This window comes from Canis lupus, chromosome 3 (assembly GCF_048164855.1).
Source record: "Canis lupus baileyi chromosome 3, mCanLup2.hap1, whole genome shotgun sequence".
Classification (NCBI taxonomy): domain Eukaryota; kingdom Metazoa; phylum Chordata; class Mammalia; order Carnivora; family Canidae; genus Canis; species Canis lupus.
The window spans coordinates 29,589,354-29,599,634 of NC_132840.1; positions in this window are offsets into that span (position 1 = coordinate 29,589,354).

The window sequence follows — 10,281 nt, forward strand, 5'->3', positions numbered from 1 at the left end:
TTCTCCCTTCCCTTCTATTCCCTTTCACTATTATTTATATTCCCCAAATGAATGAGAACATATAATGTTTGTCCTTCTCCGATTGACTCATTTCACTCAGCATAATACCCTCCAGTTCCATCCATGTTGAAGCAAGGGTGGGTATTTGTCATTTCTAATGGCTGAGTAATATTCTATTCTATACATAAACCACATCTTTATCCATTCATCTTTCATGAAATGGGCAAAAGACATGAACAGAAATCTCACAGAGGAAGACATAGACATGGCCAACATGCACATGAGAAAATGCTCTGCATCACTTGTCATCAGGGAAATAAAAATCAAAACCACAATGAGATACCACCTCACACCATTGAGAATGGGGAAAATTAACAAGACAGGACACCACAAATGTTGGAGAGGATGCGGAGAAAAGGGAACCCTCTTGCACTGTTGGTGGGAATGTGAAATGGTGCAGCCACTCTGGAAAACTGTGTGGAGGTTCCTCAAAGAGTTAAAAATAGATCTCTTCAACAACATGTTATAGTGAATGCAGAGTTCCGTACCATGCCTGACCACACTCCTCTCCAGCCCCAGCTCTCCATCCCCCATCCCCCATGCTGAACACACACACACACACTTAGACCCTGTGCTCACCATCTCATCTCCTTGGATCCTCCTACATGCTGTTTGTCAGGCTGTGTCTGTTTCTTCCCTCCTCTGCCTAAGTCATGCTTCCCACTCCTTCCCCTTCCTCAAGGAAGCCATATTCATCTCTTGGGGCAGCTGTAACAAAGTTCTACAGTCTGGGCTCTTAAACAATAGAAATCTACTGTCTCCTAGCCCTGGAGGCTGCAAGTCTGAGATCAAGGTGTTGTAGGCAGGTTCCTTCTGGGGCCTGTGAAGAAAAGCCTGTTTCAGACCTGTTCACTAGCTAGCTCCTGGTGGCACATCGTGGCATTCTGTGGCTTTAAAGGGGCACCACCTGATCTCTGCCTTCATCTTCTTCAGGTGCTCTGTGTGTGTCTGCGTGCAAATTTCTTCCCTTTATAAGGACTCCAGTCATAGTGGATGAGGCCCAGCCCTGTTCCAGTATGACTTCACTGTTACTTTCCTAACCACATCTGCAACAACCTTATTTCCAAATAAGGTTACATTCAGAGATACTGGGGCTCAGGACTCCAACACATAGCACATAGTTTTGGATATGTGGGAGCACACAGTTCAACCCATGCCAGGGGCTGTCCCCTAACCACGCTGTGGGGGCTGGAGCCCCTGTCAAGGGTGCTCCCAGCACCATTTCCCAGCATGCATGTGTGCTTCTTAGCTTTGTTGTCATCACACGTTGGTTTGTGCAGTTCCTTGTTTCATCTTTCTGTCTCGTCTCCTTTCCAACTTGAGCTGTGTCTATTTTTGCTAGCTATTATATCCCTGTCACATCATAATAGCTCACTAAAGTTTCTTTTTTTAAAATAAAAGTAGTCATCTGCAGCCAGAATTCAATACCCTCTATGCTCATCCCTTGAAGTATATGCATCCCTGGATATTGAGCCGCCTGTCAGTGGTTTGTATTTGGGATATAAGAATGCCATGCTTTTCTTAAATAGATTTAGAACAGGACAGGGCTCTAACCCAAGACTAGCAACTAATAATAATGAAACAAAAACAACAACTCCTGCAGAAAACACAAGATCAAGAAACTCTTCTTCTCAAACCTCCTAATGGGTCCCACTGAGCTACCTGGAATTTGTAGAACTCAGAGGTGAATGAGCAGTGAGTGTGTGCTTCTCCCACATGCAGAGACCCCCCTCCCCAGGCTGGTTCCTTAGGAATGGCCACCTGCAAGGGCCAGCAAGACCTGTGCATGGCTGGTGGCCAACCCTTAGGTGTGGATTTGTTGCAGCCCATCTGGTCACTCCCTTTCACCAAAGAGGAAGCAAAACTAAAAACTCCAGTGAGAGAGCTAGTAGTGACGTTGGCTGAAGTTGTTGAGTGGTTGCCTTGCGTGCTATGTATCTGTTGCCAATAAAACCCCTGGAATGCAGGGACGACATATGTCATACTTTCAGAGATGAAGAACTGAGGCACAGTGAAGCTGTGTTTGTGGCACAGCAGAAACTCAAATCTTGTTTGTACTCTCAGCAGACCGTGCTACAGTCTGTGATGTGGCCTCTTTCACCATTGACTGTCCTTGAGATTCAGTCTGGCTTCCTCGGTGAGCCACCTCCTCCTCAGCATCGTCTCTGACACACAATAAGCCCAACAACCAACAGGACCATCCCTTGATTCAACAACAGGTTTTCGAGTTCCTGCTATATAAATAAACACTGCTTTTGGTGTTGGAAACCAACCATTTCCACAGAGTTACTTTGCAATAGAATTTGGGCAAATGGTCAGTGACAGTAACAAAAGTGTACAATACAGGGTTTCAGCTGGTGATGTGGGAAAACGTGAAACTGGGTAGGAATTGCAAGAGGTTTGGGGAAGAAGGGGTCAATTTTAAGCAGGGTGATGGCGGAAGGCCTCACTGAGCAGTTCTGCAGGAGGTGAAAACGAGATCATGTTTGGGTGGCTTAAGGTTCCCACAGAGGAAGCACCAGTGCAAAGGCCCTGCACTGGGAATGTGTTCCATGGTTTTGTGGGGACTCTGGGTGACAGACGGAGTAGTAGGAGAAGGTGGAAGAATGGAGGTGGGACAAACTGGGCCTCAGAGGTCATTTAGGACTTGGGCTTTGAGAGAGATGAGGAGCTTCTGGATGGTTTTGGGTGGAGAGGCAGCATGCCTGTCCTCACGTCTGCCCTCCTCTGACCTGCAAGAGCCCTGTGCCTGGGTCTCTCTTCCAGCACTTACCACTTACCACGTGTGAATTATTTATGCTTGTCTAATAGCTCCCTTTAGAGTGTCCGGGCTCCAGGAGGAGAGATTTATGTCTAATTCATTTTGTGTACCAACCATGCCCAGGGGTGTGCTGTGACATGGCAGCGGCTCAAGCGGGGCTGAGGAATGTGCAGTTACGACAGCAACAAGGAGGAACCTTCAGGAGCACCTTTCGTCCTCCACTTGTTCTGTCTGATTGCATTTTGGAGAAGCCCGAAGATGAGTCCTCCTACAGCTTTGGAGGAGTGGAGGTTAAGAAAAACATCGACAATGTAGAAAGCTGGTTTTTTTTTTCTCCAAAGAGAAATTGCGTGCCCTCAACTCACTTAAGACAGAAAGCAGAATAATGGTGACCAGCTGGCTCTTGGCCACTTGCAGTGAGAAATTGCTCGCTGCCCCTTACTGTCTTGTTCAATTTTGGAGAGTTTCTGATCTGGCTGGATTCGAAGCGGCAGGGTTGTGCGGTCACCTGGGTGGCCATGCACATCATGTTTTAGCAGGCTAAAGGAAACCGAGTCAGGCACTGAGTACTGGCTGTGCTCCTGAAAGATATTCAAGTCTATGATCATGAGCAAATAAATCAGCCAGCACACATACATGCGCACACGCACATACACACATGTCATGCACACACGCACAGACTCATATGCACAGAACCTCGTGGAGAAATGATGCCAGTGAAGGAAAAGCGAGAGCAGGACAGAAGGCCTGATCACGGGGAATGCTACTTGAGGACTTTCCAGAACAAAGGTGAAAGGGCTCCAGGCTCCCTCACAGGTTGATAGAAACTGGATATGACTGAAGGCATCCTTGAGCTGTTTTGTGAAGCTGATTAAAACATAAGCTGGCCATCTCTTCTTGTAGAGTTTTCTGGACACTCAGTGCTCAAGTGAAGAAAGTTAAGCCCTTCAGTTTGTGTTGGAATCAATCTTTTAATTGTACTCTCCTGACAATACTCTGGCTCTTCTGCTGGAACACTTTGTGGGAGCATATGCTTTGGTGGATGAGGAGCCAGACAAGGCCTGCAGACCTGCTGGGTGGGCCAGAGGCAGGGCAGGGCTGGTGTCTTCAGGGCCACAAGCAAAGCTTACAGGCCTGCAGGAGAGGTGGGAGTCTGGGAAGAAAGCACCCTGGCAGGAATGAGATGGAACAGATGGTTCCCTAGGGTCAGAAGGAAAGCTAGGATTTCTTGAAAGGGATGTTTTCATGGATCCAGGCTGGGTCTGTTAGTTTGGGAAGCTGGGACATCCTGTTCTGCTCAGTGGGAGACCAGGGACAGGGGCACTTGGTTCCTGAGAGGGACACAGCAGAGAGGGAGAAGCTCAAAGTAGCCATGCTCTGGGTGGTGCCTCCTGTGAACTCTGAGTTGCTGGGAGGACCCCAGGTCCTGGTCAGGGGACATGGAAGGAGCAGCCAGGTCCTTCACAGTGGGGTGGAGGAGGTGGCAGGAAGAGGGCACATACTTGGTGTTCGAAGGACACACCCTCAGCTTGGTTCTTCTATGTGCAAGGTGATATCACATGAGTCCTCTGTCATCTGCAGGGTTGACACACGAAGCAGGAATCATGCGTATTGATACAGATGTTCTGACTCCTCTCACTCCTTTTCATCCCACTAAAAATCTGTCCAAAGAGGTTGGCTCTGTATTTCTCCTTTCCCATCATAAATAAGTTGAGACTAAGCCAGAGAGCCCCTAGCAAGACTGCAAAGTCCCTGCAAAAACTCTTGAGTTAGAATCAGCAGCTGCAGTAATGGTGGCACCTTCCCGCAAGGACACCAAACGCCTGCCCTCGGGGCACAGCATCAAATTTCTGGGCTCTCAGAAGCTGCAGAAGCTGCCTTTGCCTGGGGTCCTCGCTTTGATGTGCTGTGGAACCGCACAGGGACTGAGCCCAGCACTTGCTGAGCCCTAGTGTCCACCCTCAGGCTCTGTCCTGCTCCTGGATGAAGGTGGGACACCAGTGTTGGCTCTCGTCCCCCCCACCAAAAAAAAAAGCGTCCTCCTGCCTTTGTCCACGTTGCCAGGCACAGTCCTCCCCTCTCCTGCCCCTCCCGCGCATCACTTTAGCTGCCATTCCTCTCTTAGGGTGGTTCCCACAGGCTTCCTCCCTGGCTCTGCAAGTCTCTCTGGAGCACCTGCTACGTGCTAGTTGCTCTTCTAGGACCGAGGACACAGCAATGAACGAGACGAGACGGACAAAACTGCCCTCAGGCAGCACGCTCCCTCCTGGGGAGAGGGAGGCAGGAACAACTGAATACAATGATAGGACAGTAGAGGGTCGTTGTGCAGGATATCCCTTACATGCATAACTAGACAGAGAGCCTGGAGGGTGCTAATGTATTCTATTAATTACGTAGATAACTGTGTACAGTATTAATAACTTAAAATCATGTGTTATATATTTATGCACACTTAAGTACATTATATGTAATATAATGTCATTACATAAATTATATGACTCAGTATCTATGGAGTCTACTAGAGGTGGTTATGGAGTGCGAGGCGTGGTTTCGACTTTTCATTAGGTGAGGAGCCATATACAGTGTTGCCTGTTTTCTCACTTTATTTGGATAGTTTTTAAATAGTGTGGTCCTCTGGGCCAAGACTTGAGCACTAGAGCCCTGGTGCTCCCACTCTGGCCCTGCCACTGGGCGAATTACTCAGCTATCTCTCAGTCTCTTCATCTGTGAAATGGGTACATGGTTGCTGTCAGGAACAGTGGGTCTGTCTCAAGCAGGTGTGGTGCCGCCAAGGTGCTGTGGTGAGTCCTGCCAGGAACCGGAGAGTGCTCCTTGTGCGTCTCCTTCCCTCTTCCTCCGTCTTGGCTCCCTGTGACCCTCACGCCTGGCCAGCACCTCCAGGACTCTTCCCAACGTGAGCACCAAATTCTTCCCTACTCATGGTTGTCAAGTGAGCAGACGCAGCATCTTCCCAGGCCGCACAGGGGTAAATGCCACCCCGTGGAGCAGGGGGCCTGGCTGTGGGAAGTCCGCAGATGGCACATGTAAACCACGCTGTGTGGCTGGCAGGCAGGAAAACAAAAATGATAAGATCCAACTAAGGTGGGGTCCCTGACACCCACTTTGGTGAAAACACAGACGTACTTCACAGGGAAGCACAGAAGCCAGGACCACCACCCCTTCTACAAGCGGCAGGAACCTTGCCCAGGGCCTAATGCGTCCAGGAGGCCCTCTTTGGCTCTGCCAAAAAAGCAGCCACCACCACAGATGGAGTCCCATGTCTCCCGGTGGCAGAGGCTGGTGGGCCCTGGATGTCTCAGAGGTGTCAGCCAGGGTGTAGACAGTGGGGTGACATGTAGGAAGAGCTGCCTGAAGACATGCTCCCATTCTGGTCTGCAAGGAGATAAGGACGGGGTTTGCCCCCAATGCCATGTCCAGGGTGAGCATTTCTTACCAGGCTCCAGATGGGCACACAAGGTTATCAGAACGGAGGTCCCCATGGGGGCTGCGTAGCTGGGCCTCAAGGGCCCTAGAACCCTTGGGGTTGCAAACCTGAGTAAAGTCTCTGGTGGAAAGGCCCCAGAGCGAGGCTGCAGGGGCCGCCTTCGGTGGGCAATGGGCAGACAACGTAGCTCAGTGCGGGGCTCCCCCAGGCTGAGGGACCCGGCCAGTGAGTCCCCTTGACCCGGCCTCTGCTGCCGTGTCTGTGTGGTGGACACGAGCCACGGGGCTCCTCCTAGTCCTGCTGTGCACTCAGGGGCAAACATGCGCTGCATCGGCTCCTGGCGGGGCCTCTGTGATGGTTTCTGCGGGAGGCCGCGGTGAGATGGGAGCTGAGGGAGCCCTAATAATACACTTGCAGGAAAGCCCAGCTCTCTGATCGCTCCTGGAGACTGGGTGCACAAGAAGACAAGAAGTGCCCACTCCTGGGAAAGGCCGGTGTGCGTGTGTGTGTGTGTGTGTGTGTGTAGAGAGACAGACAGACAGACAGAGAGTTACAGAGAGAGGTTTAAGGATTGGCTCCCACAATTGCAGGACCGGCCAGTCCAGAACCCTGGAATCTTCAGGGCAGCCAGCAGGCTGGGGAGCAGAAGGCTGGATGCTGCAGCTCTAGTCTGAAAGCCGACTGGGGGCACAATCCCTTCTTCCCTGGGGACATCAGTCTTTCTCCTAGAGCCTAAGAAAAGCTGGCACCGCACTGGAGGGAGATCCCTTTTACTCCGCCTCTGCCGATTCAAATGTTAATTGAGTAAAAAGAAAAAATCTTCACAGTGACATCTGGACTGATGTTTGATCCAAACTGGATACTGTGGCCTCGCTAGGTTGACATGTGAATTGTACTGTCACCTCTGTGGGGAGCGCTGGCCCAGAAGTCTAGCCACCAGCGGAATTAGCAGAGACAGCAGGGTCTGTGGACGACCCCCCCGCAACTCAGAGAGCCAGGAGGGAGAGACCTGGTGAAGCCAGCACCCCGGGCCCCCAGGGCTGTCAGTTTCCACTGCAGGGAGAGGCTTGGACACCCAGCTTGTGGGCAGTGCAGGCCTGGGGATCCAGCCCTCTGCAGTGGGACCTGCCTCACCCGACACGACCACACTAGTCCAGGTCATCAGGAGGCGAAAGCAGGTCCATGGTGAGAGAGGGGGCTTGGGGGCTGAGTGAGAGCAGGGATAATTGGGCACCTCACACCCTGGAGCCCTGCCCCTCCACCTGTGCAGGTCACCCACCCTCCTTCTGAAATTGCCTGCAGGTCTTTGCTTGCCCAGAGAGGACAGGGAATTGGATCCTCAAGAGGAGAGCTTGGGGGCTTACTTGACAACGTGGGGTTGTATCAGGGTCTTCTGGGGAGAACCTCCTGGGTTGCTAGCCACAGAAGGGCACTAGCTGGGCAGTGGACCCCGACAGGTCTCCAAAGAGGGTCCCCGGGCAGGACTACTAAGAAAAGGAGTCTGTCGATCTGGACAATCTTCTGCTGAATGTAATATTTTATTAGAGTCGTTTTTGTGCAACTCAGGCACACGCATCTGACCCTGATCCTGTAACACCCCCCTCCCAGGTCCCCTCACCTGCATTGGCTGTTCTCAGGCTGCTGGCTCTGTGTCATGCTGCTCACGTGTCCCTCTCACCCTTGGGACTGTGCTCCTCGAGGCCAAGGAGTGCTTGCTGGTTCTCCTTTCCTGATCCACATGGAGGCTGCACACAATTCTCTCCCTGGAGCCAAGGAGGAAAGTCCTACCTGTCATAGACCAGCTTCCCCTCCATGCGCACACCTGGGGTTCCCTGACCTGAGGCCCGTCAAGCACACCTTCTTCCCAGTAGGTACCACATCTAGGACGAACACTACATGTTGAGCCGCGGGTGTCCTGGAGCCTCAAATCTGTGAGCCCCACCCCTGAGGTAGCAGCCAAACCTTCCTACCCATCTACCACCTGGCACCTGAATGTGCTCCATACTCGTTTGGGTGAACATGGTCTAGAGGCACAGGCTATAGGGACATCAGAGCCCGGCCCTGGAGGTCCTGTCGCTCGCACTGTTTTCCCATCTGTAAACCAGAAGAGAGGCTATGGATGGTCACATGGAGTGTGATTCGAGGACACTTCTGACAGGAGACGCCGAGCTGGCATGGAGTGCAAATCACCAACAGTTGGCAGCCAGAGAATAAGGGGAACAATGAGTCCAGGGGCTGTGCCCCTTGTGTCCACCGATGTTCTCTGGTGCTATTGGGCTCTCTCAGGGTTGCCTGGTGCAGCTCCCCCATCCGTGCTGGGTGCCCCGGGGCATTGCGAAGCCCCCTTGGGCTTGTCACTGTCCTCCTCAGGTCTTGTGTTCTGGTACTCTCTCCAGTTCCCACCTGGCCATTCCTTCATTAAATTACAAGTTCCCCACATCCCTCCAATGCAATTATCTACCACTTCATAGCTCCCTGGCCTTGGATCCATTTGCACGGAAAAATATAGTTAAGGGTATGCTGCCTTAATTAATTTCTCTTGGCTGGGTTTCCACTCTCATTTCATCCTTGGAAATACAAACCTGAAATGGGGCCCAATGCATCTACTGAGCTCTCTGCTCAGGCCACCAATCTTTCCCTGAGCTATTTGCATGTCCCCTCCGGATGGAGGCACTGTGTCTGCTGATTTGCTGACACCTGTCCATGATCAATGGCACTGGCCCTTGCCTTGGCCTGTGATCCCTGGCCTGGCCTCGGTGGACAGGAAGGGACCCCTCTAATGCACATGCCCCCTTGCTCGCATTCCTGTGTTGAACCCGGGGTGGGCCTCTCCTTTTCTTCCACCAGCTTGTGCTCTGGAGCCCTGGTGACTCATTGAACCCCTGTGTTCAGAGGCATTCAGAGCTACAGAGGATCTCTTGTCCGAATGGCAGGAGCCCAGTAGTGAGAGAATGGTCACAGCTGCCTGTCTCAGCCGTATTGCAACAAAAGGATGCTTTAAGCCAGGGTTCACCTGAGCTGGGGACGTGGGATGGAAACACAGCCATGCAGTTGTGAGGGGCCAGGCAGCCTCCCACACAGAAGGCAAGGCGGAGCTGCAGCCAGGGCAGCGAGTGCCAGAGCTGGCAGGGGCCATGTGCTCGCCAGGTCCTTGGTGGGGCTGCTCTGTAGGGTTGACTCCTGGAGTCTCCCCCTACACCCCAGGAGGGAGCTGTATTCACCCCCATCCCCAGAAGCAGGAACTCTGGGTTTCATGAACCGGTGGCCAGGGGTAAAAGAACTCAAATTTGAACCCAGCGCCACTGACCCCGAGCCCAAGCAGGAGCGGCCTATCCTGGGCATCAAGCTTGTTGGAAATGCCAAGTCCCTGGCCCCCTGAGACCCCACTCCTCCTCAAAGAGAGGAGGAGCTGTTAAGGCACAGGAGGTGCTCCTGCACTCGGCCAAGGAAGCTGTCCTGGCTGTGCAAGCCAACGATGCCCATTGCCCACGGGGAGGGACCTGAGGAGGGCAGGCCGCTCGCTGAGCACCGAGTGTGCTGAGTGACCCACGGGAGTTCAATTCTGTCTGTAAGAGCTGGAGGAGTCTGTTGTGGGGAAACTCATGACTGTAACAAAAATCATCATTCTCTCCTAATTGGTTTCGTCAGTGGGTATTTTTCTCTATTAGGATTCCAAAAGATGATCCTGCACGCAGGCCCCCACCCTTCCTGTTTCCTCCACTCCACACCTCCCACCTTTCCGTCCTCCCAGGACTGGGGACTCACACCCGGAGTTCCCCTGGGTCAGGTTTTTGGCAAGGTGAGGGATTATCCAAGCTTTCCTGAGAGGGTAGGCACCAATAGAACCTGAAGATACAAAACAGTAAAAATGGGTTCCTGACCTTGGGGAGCATACCCTATAGCTTTGAGGGAAAAAAGGAAATAACACTTAGAAAACTGCATGGGTGTGATTCGTGGGGAAGGCGTGTGCACATGCACGAAGTGTTTCCGGAGTCCAATGGGCTGCAGGGGTCAG